Source organism: Mastomys coucha, unplaced genomic scaffold (genome assembly GCF_008632895.1).
Source record: "Mastomys coucha isolate ucsf_1 unplaced genomic scaffold, UCSF_Mcou_1 pScaffold14, whole genome shotgun sequence".
NCBI classification, from domain to species: Eukaryota; Metazoa; Chordata; class Mammalia; order Rodentia; family Muridae; genus Mastomys; species Mastomys coucha.
In genome coordinates, this window is record NW_022196896.1 from 135,270,238 (window position 1) to 135,292,505 (window position 22,268).

Sequence of the window (22,268 nt, forward strand, 5' to 3'; positions counted from 1 at the left end):
TGAGGTGCTCTGTGTGGCCGTGGGTGCTCTGAGGTGCTCTGTGTGGCCGTGGGTGCTCTGAGGTGCTCCTTTCCTCTCTGCTCATACCTGTTTGCTGGGCATGCTGCTTTATACCTCTTCCTTCCGGTTATCAGCATTACTGGCAAATTGTAATAGTACTAATTCCAGTCATTTCTACTTTAAGTGACAGAGCATAATAACTAGTTCAATTTATCTCTAAAAATATGACATGCTGTGAAATTTTAATTTCTGTGCCTAGAGTATTTTATGACTTCAAGGAGACATGATAGTATCATCAGTCTGCTTAACCAGTTGTTGACTTGGGTATGGATCGAAGCTCATTAGCACTGAGGGTGATCTGAAATCCTGGATAGGATTAGCACCCTGTCTCTTTAAGACAAACCCTGGGTTTCTTTTCAACCACTTTCAGTAATTCTGTTATATAACCCACCCACCCACCCACACCCAGTTCATTTTAAGAGAAAGTTTATTCTTTCCTCTAAAATGTCAGTTGTGGCCAGAGAATAATGAGACTTTAAATGTTTGCTTTTATTATTTTTATGGAGCTTCTTTCTGTCATCTTTTGTATCAAACTTTTTACTTAGACATAAACTGGACTTGGTATGGTAATGTATTCTCATACTCCTAACAGTCATGGTACTGAGGCAGGAGGATTGACGGTTAGAGACCAGCAAGCTCTAGATCAGTCTGAACCACCTAGCTAAACTTGAACTGAAAAAGAAGAATGGGATGGAGATAGAAGGAAAGGGATCAAGGGAGGGAGAGAGAGAGAGGGCAAGAGAGAGAGAAAACTGTGGATCTATAGAAAATTGCAAAAAGGGCAGAAATCTCTTATAACTTTCCCTCGTCTCTTCCATCAGTAACATTTTATGAACCTAGATAGTTCTGTAATACCAAATCAGGACAGTGATATTGGCACAGTGAGAATGAGAAATTCACATTTTATCACTGGTGTGGAATCCCATAACCACCATGCAATTGAGCTACAGACCCATTTCATTATCATAAGTATCGGTGTTCACATTCTGCCAGTCTAAATGAAGTTCTCGGAGCACATGCTTTACATGTTCCAAGAGCTAGGTTCAGTACATAACATAGAAGAAGACAAAAAAAAAAAAGAGAGAGGAGGAGGTAGAGGAGGAGGAGGAGGGGGAAGAGGAGAAGGGAGAGGAGGAGGAGGAGAAGGGAGAGGAGAAGAGAAGGAAAAGAAGGAGAATAGGGGAGAAGGGAGAGGAGGAGGAGAGTTTTCATAATTCATGACTAAGGTCTCTTGAGTTTAGTGCCTGGACAGGGTAGTTGAAGATACCCTCTAGAGACATACCTGCTTTGTTGTGTCTCTTAACTACTAAGATTCTAAGATAATAAAAAAAAAATAATAATAGTATAAAGTAGAAAAAACGAGATTTCTCTACTGTGTCCACATTAGAAAGAAGGACAAAGAAATCCAATGACTCCTCCAAGTGTTGTCTTCATCTTCAGAGTCCAGGAGTAACACTAGAGAGTCAAGGATGTACAGATCTAAGTGTTCCTGGTCAAGGTGTGGTGCTGCCCACCACTGACTCGGGCTATCATTCACTGGGCTTCCAGCTCTTCCTATAGAGAGTGGTCCAACAAGATGTTGGAACTGTGTAAAATCTCCTCCCCAGATGTAGCCTTTTCCCAGCGTGAGATTCCTAGGGAAATTCCCTTTTATTTGGGGTTCATTGTTTCTACACTCTGATTGAGTTACCATCCCCCACAGGCCTATTACCATCCCCCACATTCTGTTTTAGCACCTCCATCCTGAGGTGGAATATGTCTGTCTGCAACAATACAATAAGCAGAATGCAACTAGGGGGCCAAGGCCAGAACACAGTTAATGCTCGATGTTCATGCATAGAACCATGTTTTCATGACTCCTTGGCTTTAAGAGGAACCCTCTTTGGGGAGGATTGACACAAGCAATTCCATCCTATTGGTTTGAGACAGGGTCTTGTCAGGAAGCCTAGTCTGGACTCAAGCTTACAATCCTCCTGCTTCTGCACCCCAAGTGCTTAGAGATAAGCACTGCCATGCATAAAAATCATTTTCAAAACATCCTTCCTTTGCCCTCCTGGGCTCTCATGGTGCCAGCTGTTGAGGTTCTGTGGATCTGGGAGGTTTTCCCTTTAGATGTCAGGAGCAGCTGACTTACAAACCACAGTTGCAGGTGGCTTCTGAGAGAATGGAGCTTGTGACAAAGGGCTAAAGCCACATCAAACCAGCCCACAGTGTCTTGGAAAGGTGAATCGAGGTCTTTGTGGTTCTTATTCTCACAAAAGTAAGGTTCTCAGAGACATGGTCTTAGGTTTACCAGTGTTCCAGCCGGCAAAGCTCCCCAAGCAGTTACAGAGATCTGTGGCCACACTATACTATAACTGTAGGCCACCGTGCTTCCAGAGGCAGGAGGGAGCTTCTTGGAAGAGTGAGTGCAGAGTAAGTCTATGGAAAGCCATCGTTGCTGTTATCTGCCCTTCGATGGCTAGACATGTAGCTCAGAAGCAGAAAAAAAAAGTGGTGATAAATCTATATTCAAAACAGCACTAAAGGGCTGGTGAGATGGCTCAGCAGGTAAGAGCACTGACTGCTCTATCGAAGGTCCTGAGTTCAAGTCCCAGCAACCACATGGTGACTCACAACCACTCGTAATGAGATCTGCCGCCTTCTTCTGGTGCGTCTGAAGACAGCTACAGTGTACTTATGTGTAATAATAAATAAATCTTTAAAAAAAAAAGCACTAAGGAATCTGTCTTTGTGAAACAGGTCAAAGCCATTCAGTGTCAGGTTATCTCCTTATTCATTTCTCCACCTTACAGTTTTGAGATAGGAACCCTCACTGAACCTAGAACTCCCTGCTTCAGCTAAACTATCTGGACAGTGAACTCCAGTGTCCAAAAACTCTTCACCTTCCAACTCTGGGATCACAGACAAGCACATCACACCAAGCTTTTACATGGGTTAAGGATTCAGGCTCTGGTTCTCTTGCTTGCCATCTCCACAGCCCTGTGAGCTTAATTTGTGAAACCCTACAATATATCCATTGATGCCTTTAAACCTGTGAACGCATCTCCTGTGTGCTCATGTTGAATGTCTCTAACAGAAGGGTTTTGCTCACAAATGTTGACCAGACCAACATATTTTCCCCTGATCTTCATGGCTTTGCCATTAAATTTAATATCAGTCTGTGTTCTCATCCAGAGCCTTCTTTGGGGTATGTACTTCCATCCACTGCCAGCACCGGATCTTTATCCTTGTGTTAGACAGCTTTCTGAGACAATAAACTTATAACAAAAAAAAGGGGTTTGTTTTAAGGTTTTACTGCTGTGAACACACACCATGACCAAGGCAACTCATAAGGACAACATTTAATTGAGGCTGGCTTACGGGCTCAGAGGTTCGGTCCAGTATCATCAAGGCAGGAACATGGCAGCATCTAGGCAGGCATGGTGCAGGAGGAGCTGAGAGTTCTACATTTTCATCTGAAGGCTGCTAGCAGAATACTGGCTTCCAGGCAGCTAGGATGAGGGTCCTAAAGCCCACACCCACAGAGACACACCTACTCCAACAGGGTCACACCTTCTAATTGTGCTACTCCCTGGGCCGAGCACATACAAACCATCACAGGGTCATTTTGTTTCATGGTCTGTGGCTAGTCACTCTTGTTTTGAGCCTATGGCAAGGCAATACATCATGGCAAGAGCATATGGCAAAACAAAACAGTCACCCCAAAGCCAGAGAGTAAAAGAGAAGAAGAAAATGGATTAAGGCCCAGAGTTCCCCTTGAGATCACACTATCAGTGAGGGAAAGTTCACTCTGGCAATAGGCTACACACCTTACTGATTCTACAACCCAGCAGTACTAGTACCAAGCTGTGTGCTGCTTGACATGGGTGCTGGGGACTGAACGTGGATCCTCTGAAAGAATAGGACCCTCCCTTAATTGCTAAGCCATCTCTCCAAGGGGCAAGGATGGTGTGGGTCTGAAGTGATGTTCTCAAATTATATTATTATTGACATACATACCCTTTTCCTCTCAAACATATCAAAATTATACGTCTTTTGTAATGTGTTAAGGGGCTGGAGAGATGGTTCACAGCTGCCTGTAACGTCAGCTTCAGGGGAATCCAACCCCCCTGGCATTACAGGCACCTACATTCACACACACACATACACACACACACACACCCTCACATGCATATTAGCATGCATACACATAATTAAAAATAAAATAAATCTTATCTTTAGAAAGATGGGACTGACAGATCTGTAGTACCCAGATTAGCTGCTTCTCTGAGAAGCTACTTCGGGCATTACGATGCTTCCACAACAAATGGATATTTGAGCACAGGGCTGGATGCTGGATACCTTTGGTTTCCCATTTGATTCAAAATGGACAGTCACTTCAAAGTCACCTTTATCTTTGGATTTCCCATACATTCATTTTCTGTTTGCATGTATGTCAGAGGCTCAAGGAGAGACTCGGAGATTATAATAGTTAATACATATAATATTATATATAATATTATAATAACTGATGATTGACTTAAAATATCTACCAGTTCTGAGCCCTCTGCAATCCAGCCAAACCATGGCCACCCACTGAACATCTGCAGCACACCAGGCATCCCACGGATAGCACTACTTAGTATCACACAAATGCCATACGACACAGTTGGTGGTGAACTACCAAATACCTATTATATAGAATGAGCTAAAATTGGGAGTGGGGTCAGGGCTCAAAGCAAAGTCTCTGTTCTAAGAACAGAAGTATAAGCACGGTATAGGCTGACTGCTTTGATGATTCCTACAGATCTCTCCAAATCTACCCCAACACCATATACCTAATACCATCCCAAGAGGCGAATCACACATACTCACAATCCCAAGCTCCTGTAACATTTATTCACTCCCATTTTAAGACAAACCTTCCCCTGGCTTGCCGAATCTTCCCAGTCGTGTCTGAAATATCTGTTCCCTGAATACTGTGTTCACAGACCTCAACTCCATCATCTTCCATCGGACTTGCCCTCACCTCTCTCTTTCCTATCGTCTTCGGGTCCTGTCAAAGACAGTCAGGGGCTTGGTCAGTCACAGGTGGATAACACTAGCCCAGCTGCTATAGTGGTGTATGGAAGAAAAGGAAAAGACGACAAGAGTTACAATTATCTGGATTCCAATTCTGCCTCCCGTGCCCAGATCTGCCTCTTCTGGTTCTGTTCAGCAAGCCTGCTTAAATCAGAGCCCACTGGCTAGCCGGGAAAAATAATCCCATCACACAGATAGCAGCTCTTAATGATATAAAGGCTTAATGACAGCATCAGATATTTCAGGAGAACTCTTAGGGACTAACATGCAGAAGAACGGGAGACACAAGGACCCTGGCAAGACTTTGCAGTGGAAGCCCTGGGTGACAGGGAGGTTAAGGACCCATTCCAAGTACAACAGATTCTGGTGCCCTTTATAGAAGGGAGAATCAGACCAAGGACACTGAGCAGCTGAGAACACAGGTCCTGCAGCCATCACATCCCAGGCTCCATGAGTCCAGCTCTGTCCCCACCCATAATATCTTCTAGTATAAACCTTGCTATGGACCAGGGCATACCAGAAAATCTAGAAATAAAGATGGGCCCATTTTCAAGAGGAACTGAGGGTGCGTGAAGTTCAGGGAAACTCATTCAGTAAATGTTCATGCTGGATTTACAGCCTCAGTGGTTAGAGCAGAGCCTGTTAAAAACCAAACTTCTATCCCTTAACTGGCCATGGCCCTCCCTCAGTCCCTGTGAGCCATAGATTCTTCAGTTCCATATCATATACTGTGGTATATGCACATTAGGTGTTGTGGGGAATGATTCTAGCATCAACACTACCCCAGTAACCACCCATTCAAGGACCATGCTCGTCTCTAACCTTATATGGCATCATATCTGCATGTAAGCTATGGACACCTTCAGATATACTTTCATTTATGTCGGAATTACTTATACCTAATGCAGTGTAAGTGCTACCCAAGTTGTGCATATGTTATTATGATTTGGGAAGTAACATTCAGACCATATAACAGGAGTTCCTTGGTTGAATCTATAGACACAGGCAGTGGAATGTATATTGCTATATATTCCTTTGTGTGTATATATGTGTGTGTGTATAAATTGCTCTGTGTATATTCCTATAGTAGCAGCTTTCTGCCACCATTCCCAAAGCCTGGGGCAATCAGCTTCATCAGTGGAAATGTTTACTCTGGCTCATTGTTTCTGTGTGTGCTCACATGGGATGGGCTGACAACATCCCAGCACATTATAGCAAGAATTTCAAGAGGTCTGTTCACTGTACAGCAACTGGAAAATAAAAAGAAACTCAGAGAGAAATGGGATCTGAACCCCACACCACCAGTACCTAGCATCCTCCAGCTAAGCCCCTCCTCTTAAAGCTTCCAGCCACCTCTAAGGCTGGGCTAGCTTGCAACATATGGATGTTTGGTATCAGGAGGAGAGGGAGAGAGCCTTCCAGCCTGACCTGGCACCTCCCCCCCATCCTAAAGACACATGATCACAATCAGATGGATGGATGTCTTACTCCCAGCCACGGTATAGCCGATTATGTGAGCAGGTAGTCTCACCTGGTCCAATGTGGGTGGCTGTTTTTACCTTTGTTCACATTGCCCCTTTGTACCCGTGGACCCACTCTGCATAAACATTCCATGAACAGGCCAGTTCACCTGGTTGTGTGTGTGTGTGTGTGTGTGTGTGTGTGTGTGTGTGTGTGTGTGTGACTCTTATCATTTGTAGGAGCTGATTCAAATCTGTGATAAAAGCAGGCCGTCACTGGAATCATTGTATGAGAGAGGCATCTGCTCCAGCTTTTATTCTGGCTTTTATCATCCCCAGTTAGCAATGTCTTAATCAGATTTAAACCAGCCAGGTGATACTTCCTTGGTTCACTCCCTTCCTCTCAGGTTGGCTGGGCACACTTTGGGGCTGAGGTCATTGTATTTTTACAAGGACCAAGCCCTTGCCAAGCCAGCTCCTTTGTGTCCCTCTCACTTCTTTGAGCTCTCTGGCATGTTTCTGGAGTCTTCTCTTCCAAGCACACTGGCCTCTTGTTGCCCCTCACCCACCCTGCTTCCCCAGCCTGCTGCTGTGAGTGCCCATCTCCCTGCCTTCTTCCTGAGTTCGTGCCTCCCTAGGACACCTGTAACAGACAACCACCCTCAGAGCTGCAGTTCTGACCTTCCTAGACCCAGCTAGCTTCCCCACCCCCACCCTCTCCCAGGCTCTGACAATGCTGCCTCCTGAGTCTGCAGTCCTCCCAGCTCCCAACACCCCTATTTCCAGCTCTAACTGGAGTCCCACCCACCAGCTTCCAACACCTCCGCTCCCAGGTCTATCTGGAGTCCCACCCACATTTCCTCCTGAGCCTTTGGATGCTTTCTTTGTCTTCAGGACTCTTCCTGAAAGTGCCATGGCATCTGCCATGTAGGTCCTATTGGGTGCACTTCTCTTACTACTGTGATCTCAGAGCTTAGAACCGTGACATCTGTACCAGATTTATTAAAAAAAAAAAAAAAAAAAAAAAAAATGGAGACAGGGAATGATGATTTATGCCTTTAATTCCAGTACTCCAATGGAGACAGGTCTCTGTGAGTTCAAGACCAGCCTGATCTACATAGTTAGTTCCAGGACAGCCAGAACTGTATACTGGGACCCTATCTTTAAAAACAAAAACAAAACCAAAAAAAAACCAAAGTTCTGATAGGAGACTTCCTGGGGACCAGGAAAAGTTTGGGTTAGTCTCTATAAACTCTGTAATTCCTGCCTCTTTTGTCAAGGTTTTGGTGGTGGTGGTGGTACTAGTGTTTTTGTTTTTTAAGAGAGAGAGAGAGAGAGAGAGAGAGAGAGAGAGAGAGAGAGAGAGAGAGATTCCTTCTGCAGTGGGTAGGATAAAAGTAATGAAGTGCACCTCCTCCCCCCAGAAATACACAGGGGAAGGTGAGGCTTTTTACTTACCAGAAAGATCCACAAGCCTTTCTTACCATCTTCTCTAAAGTCCTCTCTTTTCTGTAAATATGAGACAAGAGAGCATGTAAGCCGTAGTTGGTCTTTCCTGGTATAAAATGAAGAGGCGTGGGGTATTTATTCACAGAGAAGCACAGATCCATTCACGTGCTCAGCAGTGTGTCCTAAACTCAGGGACACAGAGAATCATTCCTTCTACCACACAACTGAGCAGTGATCTGGGCTCCTCAGAGGCTGGCAGAAAAGAGCTCACTCTTAGTGGATCTGCGCTTCTGCTTGAGTGTTGGTTTAGAAAGGAAACCAAGTTCTGACCTGCACTGATTCTTTGGATTTCAGAGACAGGGAAGCGTACCTCTGTCTCCACTCTGTTTCTATATCCAGTGCTAACTAGGCCTAGAAGATATAGAATAAAAGAAAAGACATATGCCAAATAGTGTTATCCCTCTGTTCTCAAGACTACCAAGCCCACAGATGCCCAAATTCCTTCTATGAACTAGTGGTTATTACCATATAACCTACACACTTGCTCCAGCATCTCTAGATGGTTAAAATACAAAGTACCTAGTACAGTGCAAATATCCGGGGCAGCTAGAGGTGTCGCTGAGGAAGAGAGAGCATACGCACACATCCATAAGGCCCTGGGTTCACTCCCCAGCACCACAAATCATACAAGGCAAGTGCTCTGTAAGAGCAGCTGTACTTTAATGCTTAGGAAATGACAGCAAAGGTTGGAGAAATGCATCAGTGGCTCAGAGTGCAGACGGCTCCAACAGAGGACTTGAGTTCTATTCCCAGCACCTCACAGCTCACACCTACCTGTAACGCCAGCTACCAAGAAGGATCTGAAGCTTCCCGTGTGTGAGAGCACCTGCACTCAACACACACACACGTCTGCACAGGTATTAATACTGCACATAATGACAAGAAAAGCTCTTGCTCAAAAGGAACATTATCTTTTACCAAATCCTTTTTAAAACCTCATCGAGATGGTTCAAAAGATACAGAACCTGTAGCTACAGTAGGTTGACTACACTGTCTAATCATTCAGACTGGGAACACTGAGCATGCTCTATGCTAAGCTTCAAGTTAAAGACAAGGAAGCCAAGGCTGGAGAGATGGCTCAGCAGTTAAGAGCACTGACTGCTCTTCCAGAGGTCCTGAGTTCAATTCCCAGCAACCACATGGTGGCTCACAACCATCTGTAATAGTGTCCTATGCACTCTTCTGGTGTGTCTGAAGACAGCTACAGTGTACTCGTGTAAATAAAGATAAAAAAATCTTCTTTAAGAAAGAAAGAAAGAAACAGAGAGAGAGAGAGAGAGAGAGAGAGAGAGAGAGAGAGAGAGAGAAAAGAAAAGAAAAGAAAAAGACAAGGAGGCCCAGTATAGTAAGAACATCACTAAATAAATCTTTGAAAAAAAGAAAAAAAAAAAGACAAGGAAACCCAACATAGTAAAAACATGACTGCCGGCATGTGCAGCTCAGCAAGAAACCCTACTTCTCATCTATACCATGTGCAGGGAATCCCACCTCTTCCTATGTATACCATACACTAAGTCCTCAGTTTCTGCACTGCAGAGCCCTGCAGGACCCAGTACATGTTCTCTGTATACTGAGTAGGTGCCAGAGCTCAGGTATTGCTGACTCCCTGAATAATGGTAGGATTCACACGGTTGACTGGGGCAGTTATTTTCAGCTCCATTGGCATTTCCTAGGAATTCAGCTCCAGCTAATCAGACCTTGATTAATATTGCTGATTGATTACTGATTACAGTGATGGGTTCTTAGAACCCATCCTTCTGAGTCATAGGTGAGCACTGATCAGCGTCTTTGGTAAATAGCTGGAAATGGGTAGACAGCACAAGATGAAGCGCTTGGTAAGGAGCTGGATGATGCTGCAGCTTTACATTCTCACTTAGGGCCAGGCAGAGATTTGAGTTTACTTGTAGGGATTCTTTAGGTCTCTTACCATTATTGGCAAATATATATGTGATTGATTTAAAGGAGGGAATTCCCACCATGGGCCCAGTATGGGTACTTGGTAGGTGTTTATTGAATTAAGTCGTTAAACAATTTAACTTCATAAAGTTTTTGTTTCCCATTTCTTTGTAAATTATATTTGGCCAAATTAAAACTTCCCAAGTTCAAGGATGAAAGGTGAAATCTATGCTGTCATCCTTAAAATCTGTAATGTCACCCTTCCTCCTTCTAGCAACTAGAAAGCCAGGAGAGAACCTTCAAGATGCTGTACCTAAGTTGCTTATCAGGGTTCTGAGTCCTCATCCCAGATACTGTCAGGTGTGCCTTTGGTTCCACTGCCATTGCTGGGCCTTACCTCATCCATGGCTGCATCTCCTTCAGATTTGCTCCTTCTTTGAGAAGCAGGTAGAAAAACTAAAAGTCACTTAGGTCCAGACGCCCATCACAACAGAAGGCCTCACCCACCTGACTGACTCCAAGGAGCCCCTGTCAACCAGCCAAACATTTTCCTTGACTTCATTGAAAATATGATTCTTGCCCTGCAGAAGTGAAGCAATACAGATATCAGAGACCACTATGGATGTAACTATCAAGAATGCACAAAGGAATCCACCTCCATCACATCTACATGAGAGGGTGGGCACACTAGCTCATACCTGTAATCATAATTTAAGAAGCAGAAGCAGAAGTGTTTCCACAAGTCTGATACCAGCATATGCTACTCAGTAAGTTCCAGGTCAGCCTAAGGTACATAGATAGACCCTGTCTTAAAATAAAAAAAAAGGGCAGACAGACAGACAGACAGACAGACAGACAGACAGGAAGAAAGAAAGAAAGAAAGAAAGAAAGAAAGAAAGAAAGAAAGAAAGAAAGAAAGAAAGAAAGAAAGAAAGGGAGAGAGAGAGAAAAGGAAGGAAGGAAGGAAGGAAGGAAGGAAGGAAGGAAGGAAGGAAAGAAGGAAGGAAAGAGAATAGGGAAAGAAATACATACTGTGCCTAAGTGGGAATCCAGGCTAAATAAAGATCTGCATCATGTTCAAGGTCAGTCTGAGTTGCAGTTAAAATCAAGAAGTGTTTCTCAAAGGTGGAGGTGTTCATACCTGTCTTTCATACCTGTCTTTCTCCTTATCTTTTCTCAGACTGACACATAGTCATGGTAGTCAGGGAATATTCAGACATGAGGCATATTCATACAGGCAGGTAGAACTGGGTGAATAAGGACTCCGCAGGGACTGGAGAGATGGCTTCAAAGTTAAGAATACATCTTACTCCATCAGAACACCTGAGTTTGGTTCCCAGAAACCACAGTAGTCAACTCGCAGCTGCTTGGAACCCTGTGTGGCATAAACATACACACACACATATTAATAAACTTTTTAAAGAAAACCAACAAACAAACACTATGCCCTTCACAGCTTTATTTTCACATAACATCCAGCTCCCTCTGTAATTCCCTGGTTGGCATTCAGTTCTCCCTGGTTGAACCCAATTCTCCTCTTGAATTTCACAGCAAAATTCTTTTTTCTTTGTGTTTTTGTTTTTGTTTTTGTTTTTGTTTTTGTTTTTTCAAGACAGGGTTTCTTTGTATAGCCCTCACTGTCCTGGAACTCACTCTGTAGACCAGGCTGGCCTTGAACTCAAAATTCTGCCTGCCTCTGCCTCCCAAGTGCTGGGATTAAAGGCTTGTGCCACCACTGCCCAACAGCAAAATTCTTTTTGGCCCACATTTCCAGATCCAACAATGTTGCCATTCTTCTTAATAGAAATCTCTGCCAACTTCTCACTTAGAAACTTTTCTTTCCTACCCATGATGTATGTCAGTCTCTCCCCATCTTTTCTACATGGGATGAGACTTATGATGGGTGCCTACACACATGACAGAACCCAAGTGTGTGTGAGTGTGTGTGTGTGTGTGTGTGTGTGTGTGTGTGTGTGTGTGTGTGTGTGTGATGGTTTGAATTTAGACTGTCCCAGTAGGCCTGAGTTTTGGGCATTGAGTTTCCATATACTATATTTGGAGGCTGTGGCTCTTTAAGAGATAAGGCCTTGTTCCAAGAACTAGGCCACCTGGGGAGGCCTTGGGTGTTGCTTCTGTCCTGTCTCTGCCATGTGGGCACCATGTGAGGGCACTATTGCAAGTTCCCACCATGGACTATAAAAACCACTCCAGTCAACACGCCCCCCCCATCATCCTTTGCACCTGTGAGATGAAAATAAATGCTTCCTCAAGTTGCTTCTCTCAACTCCTTATTGCTTCTTATTTTGCCACAATGAGGCACAATAAGAGATTAATGATAACACTAAAATATGAGCGGGGCATGGTGGCTCTTGCCGTCGATCTCAAGATTTAGGAGGCACAAGCAGAATTGCAAGTTCAAGGCCAGACTGAGCAAAGCCCTCTCTGAAAAGAAAGCCAAGGACTAGGGGTATAGCTGACTGGTAAAATTCTTCCTGCTATGCACAAGGACCTGAGTTGGATTTCTAACACTAACACACACATTATTAAAAAAAATAAAAATAAATGCACCTATGAGTTGTGTATTTCTGGGACTTTACAGTTCACATCCTGTTGTGTATAGGTATCCAACACCACAGAACTGAGGTTCATTGAGGGCCTGCTTTCCTGTGCTTCTTGCTTCCGTGGCCTTGGCCTCAGATTGGAGTCCAAGATCCATTATCTGAATCTCCTAAATTTCTCTGTGCACCCAGATCAAATGTCACTCAGCCAGCCATTAGCATTATTTCTGCATCTCAAATGTATAGGCTTTCTTTGGGCTTATCGCCATGCTTCCTTAACTCAAAATCTATATTTCCATTAGATTATCATACTTTGGGGCTGGAGAGAAGGGTCAGCAGTTGAGAGCACTGGCTGCTCTTCCAGAGGTCCTAAGTTCAATTCCCAGCAACCACATGGTGGTTCACAACCATCTGTAATGGGATACAGTGTATTCTTCCGGTGTCTCTGAACTGTCTAAAGACAGTTACAGTATACTCATATATATACATAAAATAAGTAAATCTTTAAAAATTTTCTCATGTTAGATTTCCATTAATAAAATGCTTGAGATTACTGATTTAAAGGCTTAGTTTGATCCATGTTTCATAGACAGTAGTTGATTTTATCAGTTAGCCCATGTTTTAAGGGCATGTGTTGGTAAGGCCCTCATGGTCCCACATGGCAAGCCAAGGCAGCCTGAGATCACCAAAAACCAAGGAACTGGCATCCTAGTGTATCCTCCAGAGACCTACTATCAATGACCTAACTCCTTTCCATTAGGACACACCCTCTCAAGGTTCTGCTATCACCCAGTAGTATCATAAACCAGGGAGCAATCATTAGCATGGGGGAGGGGTTGTCTGTGGACATTCCAGAGACAGAATGTGGTATATATCTGTAAGCATTTTTGGTAAGAGACCTTTATTTCATCCTATCTTCTGCCCTCTCCATATTGCCTTTGCTCTGGAGCTGTGAGTGTATAAACTCTGCAGGGAAGCTAACGGGTAGGTCCTGAACCTGGTCACAGAAGGCCCCATCTGTGTTCATCTTCCCACAGGCTCAGGAACTATGGAGAGGAGTACAGTGGCCACTTAGCTTGTCATCCAAACCAGGACATTTTCTAAAGTGAAAAAAAAAAAAAAAGGTAGAATCATTAATGACTGTACTGGAGTAAATGTCATTTTAAGTCTAGAATTGTATGAACGTTGAAGGTACTTCATAAAACAATGTTCTAGCCCTCTTTTGCTGAAGGTACTCCATGAAACCATGCTCTGGTCCCCCGTTTGCTGATGATTCAGAGCGATCATCTCTTTCAGCACCATGGTTTTAGCCGACTGTCAAGACAAACTCCTTCCAGCAGATAACACTGGTTTCCTGTGGCCAAAATAAAGGCTAGACTCCACTTTTACCAGGGAGCAGTCTGAAACATTGGAAATGTTTCCTTCCCCAAAATAAATTGGATTAATTCGTTCATTTATTTTAGATTCTCTTCAGATAGCCTCACAGATGGTTTACTGAAGTCTCCATGCCAACAAATCTGTTTGGCCCAAAAAAATTAAAGAACCCTACCATATTATGTGCCTTTATCTTCTAATGAATATCTGAATTTCTTAGTTGGAAGCAGTGGGGCATGGCTGTAGGCCCAGCATTTGAGTGGTAGAACCCTTTAAGGCCAGCCTGACCAACATGGGGACCACATTCACCATCTTAAAAAATATGGGGGCTTACGAGATGGCTCTGGAGGTAAATGTTACTTGCAGCCAAGCCTGGCAACCTGAGTTTCATTCCCCAGGACCCACATGGTGGAAAGAGAGAAACTGACACCCACAAATTGTTCCTTGGCTTCTACAAGTACACCTTGTGCACAGATACAAAACTAGTTAATTAATTAATTGACGTTTATCCAAATTTTTTTCTATTTATAATCACATTCCACCCTGAATTTTGTGAACTGAACTACAGAAACAAGTCTTTAGAGTCACGCCTCTGACTTCTATTACTTCACTCTAGAATCCCAAAATACAGTACTGTAGATGTTGATTATTCCCGTTTGCATGTTAGCTGCCCAAAACATCCGAAAGACATCAAATACCAATATTAATAAGTCCTGGAGATGTTTGTCCTAATTGCAGGCATTCCTCCAGGTCTCATGACAGCAACTCAGGAATGTCCAGGTAAAGCTCCAACAAAGAGTCAAGGTAAACCCCAGGTGGAGATTCCTCCCCAACTCCCTGTGACCCCATGCTGCTCAGCTGAGATCCTAAATCCTAGCGTTCTCTCTGACACTTTAGTTCAGCTATTTAGAGGAAATTTAAAAGAAAATCTAGCGATGGGTTCTCAAACTGACAATTTCTCTCTGAGTCATGAAACTAAAATTCTCTTTAATGAGAGAAAGAGAACACACACTCCCAGAGGAAGCGTTTCCATACAACCCCAACTTCCAGAGCCCCTCCAGGGAGCTCTGCAGTGTTGCTCCTGGGAAGAGCACATGAAGAAATGCCATAGGGTGAGTCAGAGGCCTCCATCCTCTCGGTGAGCTTGGCATTCTGCTTTTACATTTCAAAAAAGTCTGTTCCTAGGGGGCTTACAGTTTTACAAAGCAGCCAGAATGTTCCTGATGGTGTCCTTGTCCACAGAGACCCATGCCTGGTGCTGGGGGAACTGTCAGATCAGAGGCGTGAAGGGGGCACGGAGGAATTTGCTCAACGTAGGCCACAGTAATCCCAGGGCATGCTCTCTGCTTGCTCGCGTGCAATATTGCCCTCTGGTGGCCGCTATTTATGTCTATGTGCATGGGAAAAGAGTGAACACCAGCGGTGGAATGTGTCCACAACTGGTGAGCTTCCAAACAGCTCTCCCTACTAAAGGAAAACAAGAGAAAGCAGTCTTTCACTCTGAGCAGTCTTCCTGACCCTACCGGCGCGTGTGCGTTCAGATATGCAGCACAATCTTCCTACTCTGAGCCTCTCTGGCGATTTCTGTCTTTGCTATCAGCTCGGTCACTTGCCCTCTCCACATTTATCTGTAGTTCTTGTGGTTTTCTCGCCATTATAATCCTGTTCTCCAAACTTTCCCCTTATACTGCTAAACAATGTTTGAAATCAATACAGTAAAATTCAAACCTCGAGAATGAAAGCCTGCTAGCACTTGGGGAGTTTAACCCTTTGTTGGGATCACTCCAAAACCCCGTTCCCCAAGTGTTCCCAAGCCACGGCCTTCCTTCCTTAAAGATTCTGCATTTTGGAGCCTAAGACTTTTTAGTGCTGTGGGTGCCTGGAACCACCATCTGGTCTCTGGGTGCTGTCCTCTCTGCTAATCCTTTTCTTAAATGGTTGCAAGCAGCCAGAATCATCGGGGTTTCACCTTCTAAAGTCCTGGAATGGTCTGCTACCACAAAGCGAAAAGTACCCACCCCATAACCTTTGCTTCTGATTGTCCAGGCAAGTGGCCCGATCACTTAAAAGGCCCAATTCCCACCTTGGGCCTTCCTGGGACTTTGAATGCGTTGGGGCACCATGACTCAAGCTGTTGAACTACAGAGGAATCATGGCCCTGTGCACAATTATATTCCAGGTTGTTATGAGTCACTTATGCTGGTGCATCTGGGTTTCCCTTTCCTTGTGAGATAATCATCTTTAGCAGGAATCTGCCCCACTCCTCTGACTGGCAGACAGACTCTAAGCTGTGATTGCTTTCACATTAAGATCCATTTCCTAACTAGTTTCTGTTATGTACAGTGTAATTAAATGTTTTACATTTTCCACCATGCAGATTTATATTTGTGAGGAAGAAGAAAAGCAAGTTTCAGAAACTACATTTCACCTCATATTTGTTCCTTGATGTTAGCAGTGAAAGGACATGCAGTGGCTTTTACACTGAGGAACCAAAAGTCCCTCAAGCGAAGCGCTGAAGAGCTTTAATGGCCATCCCAGATGGCTTTCATTACTGTGACCAGTCTTGAGATTCCGCATGCACAACTATGGAACTGGACTGTGGTCCTGCCAGTCTCCCAACCCCACTTCACCACTTGCTCAGGAACACTAGACAAATCAGAATGCCGGGGACAGGTCTTCATCTCCTAAAAGAGAAGGTGAAAGTTAATGGACGAAGTTGGTCACAGACAATAGCTGAGACGTAGTACCCATGTCCCTGTGAGCACAGGACTCCGTAACAGGACAGTGATTGGAGACTGACTGCAGAGAGGCTATGGAGCAGTTCCACAGGCGAGCATCAGGGTCTAACCATGGAACCTCCACTGCAGTAGTGTTGGCTTACCAGGCTAAGCCTCTGTCAGGGTAAATAGATGGGGAAAGGTACTAAGCAACCTTGAAAAGCAATGGCTCTTTATTTCACTGTGCCTTGACACCAGATGCTCTGATGCCTGGTAAAAAAATAAATAAATAAATAAACTTCTAATTAAAATGACAAAATCGCATTTGAACTCCGCAGGCCATAAGAACTTTCCAATTGCCTCTTCTAAAATGCTCCAAGATGCAGACTCACACGATCAGTGGCTCGTAGGAGGGAGAATGTCCATTTCACTTTGTACTAACAATAAAAACACTTCCAAAAACACACATAATGGGGATGATTACTTAGCCTTGGCTAAGAGGCACTTGACCTTTGATCTCTAGCTAAATTACATTACCAGAGGCAGCATGGACACAACCAGGAACTTGTTTCCTTGGGTATTGTTTTGATAATGTTAAAATAATTACTAAGTTTTCAAAGTTCTCCTAAGGATAGCTTCTTTTGGATATAGACGAAATGAGGGGATGGGGGACGAACTTTGGCAAAAACAGTAGAAAATACAAACCATTAGTTTGGTTTCATTTTTCTTTTTTTTAAGATTTATTTATTTTATGTATATAAGTACACTGTAGCTGTTCACATGGTTGTGAGTCTTCATGCGGTTGTTGGGAATTGAATTTAGGACCTCTGCTCACTCTGGTCAACCCCGCTTGCTCCAGCCCAAAGATTTATTTATAAGCTGTATTCAGACGCACCCAAGAGGGCATCAGATCTCATTACGGGTTGTGAGCCACCATGTGGTTGCTGGAATTTGAACTCAGGACCTTGGGAAGAGCAGTCAGTGCTCTCACCCACTGAGCCATCTTGCCAACCCTGATTTCAGTTTTCTATTTGTCTTTCCTTACAGGAAATGTGATAGCAACTAATTCCTCAGTGCCTCTTTAATATGTTGCTCAGTGATGCTATGAATGCCTCCTCTTCTCAGAAAGGCAGTGTTCAACTTTACATAAATGCAAATTCCTAAACCCAAAAGCTTGCATGCCAAAAGTCAGTCATGTTCATTCAACCTAGCTGAGTGACTTACCCTCATCTCACCCCTGTTTTCTGCAATTAACCCGTCATGTGATAAGCTCACAAGACCGTGGCTCAGCAGGTAGAGCCAAGCCTGATGACCTCAGTTCAATTTCTGGAAACCATTGTTAGAAGGAGAGAACTGACTTCTGCAAGTTGTCTTCTGACCTCCCCACGTATGTGTAACACACACACACACACACACACTCACACTCACACACACTCACATGCATACACGTGTATCTAATTTTAAATGGAGCTAGAGAGCTGGCTCACTGGTGAAGAGCATCAGCTGCCCTTGTAGAGGACTTGGGTTCTGTTCCCAGCACATACATGACAGCTGACAATCACCCATAACTCTAGTTCCAGGGCATCCAATGCCCTCTTCTGGCCTCCAAGGGCATCAGGCACACACATGACACACAGACACACATGCAGGTATTCACAGGCATAAAATAAAAATAATAAAATCTTTAACTCATCAGGTGTAGAGATCCCCTGGATGTGTTTCAGATGCTCTCTCTAAGAGGGTAACTTAACTTTCCTTCTGTGCCCATAACAGAAAACCACAAACTGATCTTCTCTGCATGTATGTCCTGCCCAAAGCCACGGTAAGTGGTTCCTGCTTTCGGCTGCTCCACTTAAATCCTTAGCCAGACCTTGTTTCCACTAGTCATCCCAGAATTTAAGAACTAGAACTTCAGAACCTTCCCTTAAAAATGAGGTAGATGGGGGTACTTGTGAACATTCCCCAAGCTATGTCCCAGGAGATCATGATGTGTTTTAGACTCAAACTAAAAAAAAAAAAAATCTCATGGTCATCCTAGGCTATAAACCTCTTAGGAGGTAGGAGGTCATAACCTTATTACCTTTCTGAAGGTTCTTAAGAATTGTCTTTTTAATTCTTCCAGAATTTTCCAAGTTGCTTTAACTACAAAATTAATTAGTTTGCTTGCTTGTTTATACCTCGGCACCTTCTTCTTCTGTTTCTCAAGATCATGACTTCCAAGACAAACACAAACACACACACACACACAAAGAGATATTTAAACATCCATCATGCCACACTGGCCTGGTGCATTTGTGTGGGTCCTAGAAAGTAGAACTCTCTGTACATCACCCGTGTTTTGGTTGCTGAGACCAACAGCAAATCTCAGCATATATCAGCTTTCCATTGAAACTATGGTCACCTTTCTTCTTAATCGTGTGCCATTTAAAGGAGAAAAAAGATAGCTCTGCTTTCAAAGGACACACGATATGTGTTGTCTGATAATCACAAGGACAAAGATTATTGAGAGGGCCACCAAGGCGAGGGCAAGCCGACCCTGGTTCTGGGAAATATAAAATTACATTTCTCAAACTCCATAAACAGTCCAGCGCAGGGAAGGTCGGATTCATCGGCGAGGTTTTTAACTTTGTTGCTCCAGCCGATGAAAAGGTTTGTTGTTCAAGGATATCAATTATAGCCTGAGGTTTGGGACTAAATTGGTTTGAACGTGAGCGAAGAGATAAATAAATGCATTTAAATTCTTCCTCAAAAACCACAGAGCTGACTTTACAGATCACAGTAAAGCGATACAAGGGACCTGCTTCAAAGGTGGCTTTTGTAGTTTAGTGGACACTGCCCAGGGCTGTAGCCTATAAAAACATCGTTTATAGGGGAGCTTAAACATGGGGTTAGACCTTAAAAATCTGTACATAGGGGAAGTAGGAAGCCAGGATGAGGAGGAAGCTTCCTAGCAGAGTAGAAGCCAAATCCAGGGTCCTAAATGGCAATGTTTTCAGTGTAGTCTGTTTATGATTAGCATGTCCCTACAGTGCACAGGAACTTTCAGTAGGAAAGGATCCTGGAAGGCTCCAGACACCATGGAGAAGGCTGTAGGAAGGAGGCGGTGAAGTGAAGAAGCTGTGGGAGCACGGCAAAGCCGGATGCTTCCCACACCGTGGCCATTTGCCATCTTGCCTAAAGGCAGACCTTTCTCGTTTTTATTTTACTTTGTCCTTTTTTATTTAAAATCTAAGACCTTTATATGATGAAAAATACAAATATTATCAACAGTGACATGCAAAACTTTACGAGGATATTTTCCATAGCTTTTATACAGAACAGTTTTCTGTTCTCTTTCTATAATTTTTGAGCATTCGATTCCTCCTTTCGTTTTCTTTAGACTGTTGAGGTACATCCATCCTCAGGCCACCCTCTCTCTGCTTCCCTTTATGATGCTAGATTTGTACTTTGCAGCTCAACTTTGTTGGATTTTAGACTGTGAGGCTTCCTGTGTATGAAACAAGGGCTTAATATTTGGTAACTACTAACCACAGTTCTTTTGGAAGGGAAATAATTCTGTCTAACAATATGGCTACATTGTAAAAGTCTGTAATGGATGTGGTCATCATAACAATGGTTATTGTTACACAGCTGCTACTGAATCCAGTTTGCCTTGGACTCCCTATTAATTCCTAGCTACAGTGTAAATACTTTACTGTTAATTCCTAGCTACAGTGTAAATACTTTACTGTTAATTCCTAGCTACAGTGTAAATACTTTGTGTTTTTAAGAGTACTTCTTCATTGTGATGATTTTATGTAATTTACTAACAAAGTCTGATCAAAGCCTAGGGACCAAGAGCATAGTTCAGTGAGTAAAGCACTTGTCCAACATGCACAGAGCCCTGGGTCCCATCCCTACAGGTGGAAAGGCACAGGCCTATAAGCTCAGCAGCCCAGGAATAGGCAGGAAGATCAGAAGTTCAAAGGCACATTCAGCTACATAGCAGCTTCCACACTAGCCTGGGCTATGTTTCAAAAAAAAGTTAAACTAAATTAAAGTAGGCTAAAAGCCCGACATGGTGACTTAAACAACTATAATGTCAGCACTCAGTACTGAGGCAGGCAGGTCTCTATGAGTCTGAGGTCAGCCTGCTCCTCGTCAGTCAAGGCCACATAGGGAGACCTTGTCTTGAAAAGAAATTAACCAACCGTAATGGTAATGATGTACGATAAAACCCAACTCCTCGTTTCTTTGTCCTTGATCATTTTAAGCTGGAGACCAATCTCTTGTCAGCTCCGATACTATCAGCATCGTGTTGAATCTGAAGCAACTAAGGGAGAATTGTACCAAATCAGTTCTGCTACTGTGTTCCCTACATCTGCTTTTGTTATTGGCATTGGTATTCCTTTTCTTCGTGAGGGTGTGTGTGTGTGTGTGTGTGTGTATGTGTGTGTGTGTCCAGAGGGGGAGGGGAGAGAGAAAGAGAGTTCTACAGTGCTTGTATCAAACCCACAGTCTTATGCTTACAAGACAAGACATTCTAGCAACTAAACTACATCCCTGACCACATCATTTATCTTCTTAAACTACTCAAGTTAGAGAAAACTTGATAGGATAATCAAAAGAACAAAATCTTGCTAAATGGGCATCCATAATCTGAGGCATATCAAAGTGAGTGGAACATGTGTTTGAGAGTGGAGCCTGTATCGGTTTCCTCCTGTGGCTGTGATGTGACTGTGATACATTTCATAGAAATGGCACCTGAGAACAGCATTACTACTATATTGTAGAGACTCAAAGGTCAGGAGTCGGGTGTAGTCTCTGAAGACTGAAATCATAATAGGGTTACATTCAATCATTAAATCAAATAGGGTTACATTCTCTCTGTGCAAAAGCATCTTTCACTGGCCTGATGTTTTCAGCCTCTGAGATTTGCTGCTGAATAAGCTCATCCTTTTTAGTTCTTTCTGAGCCCTGGCTGGCTGGTTCAACTCAGCTGTTATGGCTCAAACTCCTCTCCAAGCTGACTGATTCAATCTAGCTTCTCTCTTGGCTTCTCCTGAAATTTTGCTCTGCTCAGCCTCTGGAGATCTGTTTTAATCTGGCTCCTTCTGGCTCCTTTACATTTCTATGGCTGATTTTGTTTTCACCTGTGTCTAACTTATTCTCTCTTCAACCTCTGTAAAACTCTCCTGATAAAACTTCCTCCTCTCTCTCAGCACTGCTCTCTTAAGCAGCCGCTCTTTTCTCTCTGTCCTTATAAGAACTGGGCATATCCTATCCTGTCAAATCTTTCTCTGATTCATCGATTTTTCTGCCATTCAGTTAGACATCACTTTCAAGCATGTGTGCTTTCTTCTACAAACTTTACTTTCGTTGGATTTCATGGGATTAAAAGTGTGTACCGCTTCTTCTTCTCTGGGAAAACACCAAATGGCGGATGACGCCGGTGCAGCGGGAGGGCCCGGAGGACCCGGGGGCCCAGGATTAGGAGGCCATGCGGCTTCCGCGGAGGATTCGGCAGCGGTCTTAGGGGCCCGCGGTCGTGGTCGAGGGCGTGGCCGTGGTCGAGGCCTCGGTGCTCGCGGAGGTAAAGCTGAAGACAAGGAGTGGATCCCCGTTACCAAGCTGGGCCGCCTGGTTAAGGA

General features: G+C 43.7%; 1 protein-coding gene and 1 long non-coding RNA gene across 10 annotated transcripts in view; one reads left to right on the top strand and one right to left on the bottom strand.

Moving 5' to 3' along the window:
* Dlgap1 (DLG associated protein 1) overlaps positions 1 to 22,268 on the top strand; it is a 791,008-nt gene that overhangs the window by 639,552 nt on the left and 129,188 nt on the right. The gene's annotated exons all lie outside the window — the stretch shown is intronic.
* Positions 7,887 to 22,268, bottom strand: part of LOC116088883 — a 78,468-nt gene continuing 64,086 nt past the window's right edge. Inside the window, exons 2-5 of the long non-coding RNA XR_004118059.1 lie at positions 13,545 to 13,647; positions 11,131 to 11,364; positions 10,497 to 10,570; positions 7,887 to 8,093 (exon numbers count right to left, since the gene is read on the bottom strand). This is a non-coding gene — a long non-coding RNA (uncharacterized LOC116088883). The remainder of the gene's footprint in view (positions 8,094 to 10,496; positions 10,571 to 11,130; positions 11,365 to 13,544; positions 13,648 to 22,268) is intronic.